At 41.8% G+C, this 4,097-nt stretch overlaps 1 non-coding gene across 1 annotated transcript; it reads left to right on the top strand.

Moving 5' to 3' along the window:
• Positions 1 to 1,374: 1,374 nt before the first annotated feature.
• On the top strand, positions 1,375 to 1,449 carry Trnap-cgg (transfer RNA proline (anticodon CGG)). The gene has a single exon. It is a non-coding gene; the product is annotated as a tRNA-Pro (tRNA).
• The last annotated feature ends 2,648 nt before the right edge of the window (positions 1,450 to 4,097 follow it).

Genomic DNA, 4,097 nt, shown 5'->3' on the forward strand with positions numbered 1-4,097 from the left:
TTTTCCATCGTGACACTTTTTCAATTACAGGCCACATGTCCTGGATGCACATTATGTGGCTTTAACACTTGGTTTCTATTTCCTTCTGCATCCTCATGTAATTGATTGTTCCGCATTTTAGTGGTAGTTTCTTACTTCAAAGACAAGAAAGCGCCATGAAAGTCTGCCCTTTCCTTCACCCTCCTTGCCGAGGCCGTTGGCGGAACGTGGAGGACTTCTTGCGACGGATGCCTTACGTCACAATTGCAGATGATTTTTATTCAAAATTTTAGCAGCTGCAAAATTCTAACCCAGAACTCCGAGTGTTTGGATTACTAGTCACGCTACACCCTTTTTTTTTCTTTCTTTAATCTCATTTTGTTCGTTTTAGTTCGTTGCATCTGCTCGGGGCGGACGTCGTAAGGCATCCGTTCAAGTTCGTTGTTGATCGATTAACTCAGTTTTTTTTTATTACAGAGGGCAGTTATCTCTCTGACCGAACACGCAGAGCTACCGTGCCGGCCCCTAGATCACAGATACGCCACTAAAATTATAATAAAATACGAGTATAACTATCGGTGATACCTCTCAGATACACTGTTGATTGTCTCTGCATTTACACTTACACGACCCTTCCAGCCGTAGTATTGATCTAGAGATATGAATGACCTATTCGAGTCTCGGTCGGGCACACAGTTTTAATCTGCCAGGAAGTTTCATATCAGCGCACACTCCGCTGCAGAGTGAAAATCTCATTCTGGAAACATCCCCCAGGCTGTGGCTAAGCCATGTCTCCGCAATATCCTTTCTTTCAGGAGTGCTAGTTCTGCTTGGTTCGCAGGAGAGCTTCTGTAAAGTTTGGAAGGTAGGAGACGAGGTACTGGCAGAAGTAAAGCTGTGAGTACCGGGCGTGAGTCGTGCTTCGGTAGCTCAGTTGGCCAGCCGGCACGGTAGCTCAGCGTGTTCGGTCAGAGGGTTAGCAGCCCTCTGTAATAAAAAAACTGAGCTAATCGATCAACAACGAACTTAAACGGATGTCTTACGATGTCCGCCCCGAGCAGATGCAACGAACGAAAGTGAACAAAATGAGAATTAAAAAAAAAAAAAAAGTTGGTAGAGCACTTGCCCGCGAAAGGCAAAGGTCCCGAGTTCGAGTCTCGGTCGGGCACACAGTTTTAATCTGCCAGGAAGTTTCATATCAGCGCACACTCCGCTGCAGAGTGAAAATCTCATTCTGGAAACATCCCCCAGGCTGTGGCTAAGCCATGTCTCCGCAATATCTTTTCTTTCAGGAGTGCTAGTTCTGCATGGTTCGCAGGAGAGCTTCTGTAAAGTTTGGAAGGTAGGAGACGAGGTACTGGCAGAAGTAAAGCTGTGAGTACCGGGCGTGAGTCGTGCTTCGGTAGCTCAGTTGGTAGAGCACTTGCCCGCGGAAGGCAAAGGTCCCGAGTTCGAGTCTCGGTCGGGCACACAGTTTTAATCTGCCAGGAAGTTTCATATCAGCGCACACTCCGCTGCAGAGTGAAAATCTCATTCTGGAAAATCCCCCAGGCTGTGGCTAAGCCATGTCTCCGCAATATCCTTTCTTTCAGGAGTGCTAGTTCTGCTTGGTTCGCAGGAGAGCTTCTGTAAAGTTTGGAAGGTAGGAGACGAGGTACTGGCAGAAGTAAAGCTGTGAGTACCGGGCGTGAGTCGTGCTTCGGTAGCTCAGTTGGTAGAGCACTTGCCCGCGAAAGGTAAAGGTCCCGAGTTCGAGTCTCGGTCGGGCACACAGTTTTAATCTGCCAAGAAGTTTCATATCAGCGCACACTCCGCTGCAGAGTGAAAATCTCATTCTGTATTCTTCTTTAGTTAACCATCATGACTTTTACATTGCATGTGTGTCCCAATTTTTTCTTCTAACCTCACGATCCTACCGTTATATTTAAATGTATCGTTACTGCTGAATAGCATCATTGCGGAATGGTTTGTAGTGTCAATAAGGAAAAACAAATGTGTCGCTCTAGTGTATACTTGTTTATTTATTTCTGTTCCCTCTGCCAATACGATATATTGAGAAGTATACATTGTTTCAAAATTCACGTGTTGTATTATTTATGAACACATAATTTCGCGCATTTTTTCATATACGTATGGAAAACGACCAAGCCTTATTATCTCTTCATTACACATTGACTTGCAATCATATAATCGCTTTAGTGTTTGTAGAACGAGTGTTATGGGTTAATTAAACAGTCTTCTGTCCTTTCCTTTGTCTGATAATCACGTATATACCATTCAGGGGTTATACGTGTTATGGTGCTTTTGAAATCTGAACACAGAGGCGTTTTATTGCATTTGGAGTGAAACGTCACCACAATGACGTGGAATCAAATAGCATCGACAGCGCCATGCAACTGGAATGAAATTACTGATGGCTTCGAACAGGAAAACTCACGCCCACCGCTAAATTTCGCCAGCTGCAATTATCGCTTTCAAAGCGCTAAGTCGGTATTTCGGCAAAGAGGTATTAGGCGAATAGAAGTAGTCAAAGCCTTCGAATATGTGGAGACCAGCATTCTGCTTAGATTAAATTACCTCGCTCCTTTGAGTATTTTTGCTCAAATTAGCAGTTTCCTTCAACATTGCGATTTATCCAAATAAACTACACCATGTCAGTCGCACATAATATATATCACAAGTTTTCAAGAAATCATCATGATGTTCGCAAAATCATTATTTTTGAAATATTTACTTTTAATGTACATGTTTCTGTCTTGGGGATCATCATCAGTCCATTATATGTATTTGAGATGCAAGTAACATTCTATTTAGAGAGAATCGGGAACAAAAAAGACGTGAATGCTAATAACATGTAAAGTAAAAGTTATAATAATGTACAAAAAGCTTTACACCATAGGATGAACCAACATACCTATATCAAGACACACAGTCGTCGAATGCTAAATAACGCAGGAACACTATGCGTTAAGCAGGTGAACCTCCACCCATCACCTACTGAATTATGATGGAAGGAGCCTATAATGCTAATACGACGATAATGTATTAAAAAGCACAGAATGTACTGTCTAGGAGCATTACAAAAGAAGAAGAATAAAATAGCAGGTTAAAATAATTCGACATTACCAGCTGTATGCATTTGTATATTTTCAAACGAAAACCGTTAAAATTACATGGACAACCAATAAGAAGAGTTACAGGAACCGTAACTGCAACGTGATGGTAAACGGTGGAAGCAACAAAAAAATCGTGGAAGCGTGATTGATGCAGAGATAAAAGCAGAGGACGCTCTCAGTGGTCATGGAGAACGGCGACGTGGACCTTGTCGATAGATCGCGTCTGTGGTAAGCCAGACGACAAGCCAAAGTTATATCGTTGACGAACGCCGTCGGTCACCGTGGAGACAGAAACATCAATCACTCGGCAAGTGTCTGTAAACTGAGGTGCTTCTGAAATTACTTCATATCTGTCGATTCCATTCCGTTAAGTATGAATTTGCAGAATTTATCTGCAAGGAAGCCCTGAATTCAGTCATAAATCTAATTATATACTCGGTAAACTTGTATTCTGATCATTAAACAAAGGTGGAGATCTGCGTCAAATGCCTTCCTGAAGTCAACTTCGGCGCCTTTGTCTAAGGCGCTTTGAATCTTTTTGGCCTTTACACAACTCGAGCCAATCGCTATTGCTCGTGATTGAATGTGAGTTCTGTAGAAAATCAAACGAAAATAATAATGTACATCTTCGCTTTAACTCAATAATGTTTTATTAGATGTTCTGAGGCGTATTATCATAAATCAATAATACTTGCATTGCGCCCACGCAGGCAGTAAAAGTGTTATAAGGTGTTCTCTCACGATCGTCGTGCTTGGAGATAGGTATATGAAGAAAATTCTCCCTGCATCTACTATAACTAAGTTATTACAGTCTAGAAAGAATAACTACGTCCAAAAGCAAAATATTAAAAGTCAAAAAGATTGACGTGCGTTATAGTTAATAGACAGAATCTAAGAGTGCTGCTACGGTACTCAAATTCTTCAGCACTTGCCTAATATAAGGAAACAGTTCAGTGATAGAAATTTAAAGGGATACTAAAAATGTCAGTCTGGAAACTACTT

The sequence above is a fragment of the Schistocerca nitens genome, chromosome 4, assembly GCF_023898315.1.
Source record: "Schistocerca nitens isolate TAMUIC-IGC-003100 chromosome 4, iqSchNite1.1, whole genome shotgun sequence".
NCBI lineage: Eukaryota > Metazoa > Arthropoda > Insecta > Orthoptera > Acrididae > Schistocerca > Schistocerca nitens.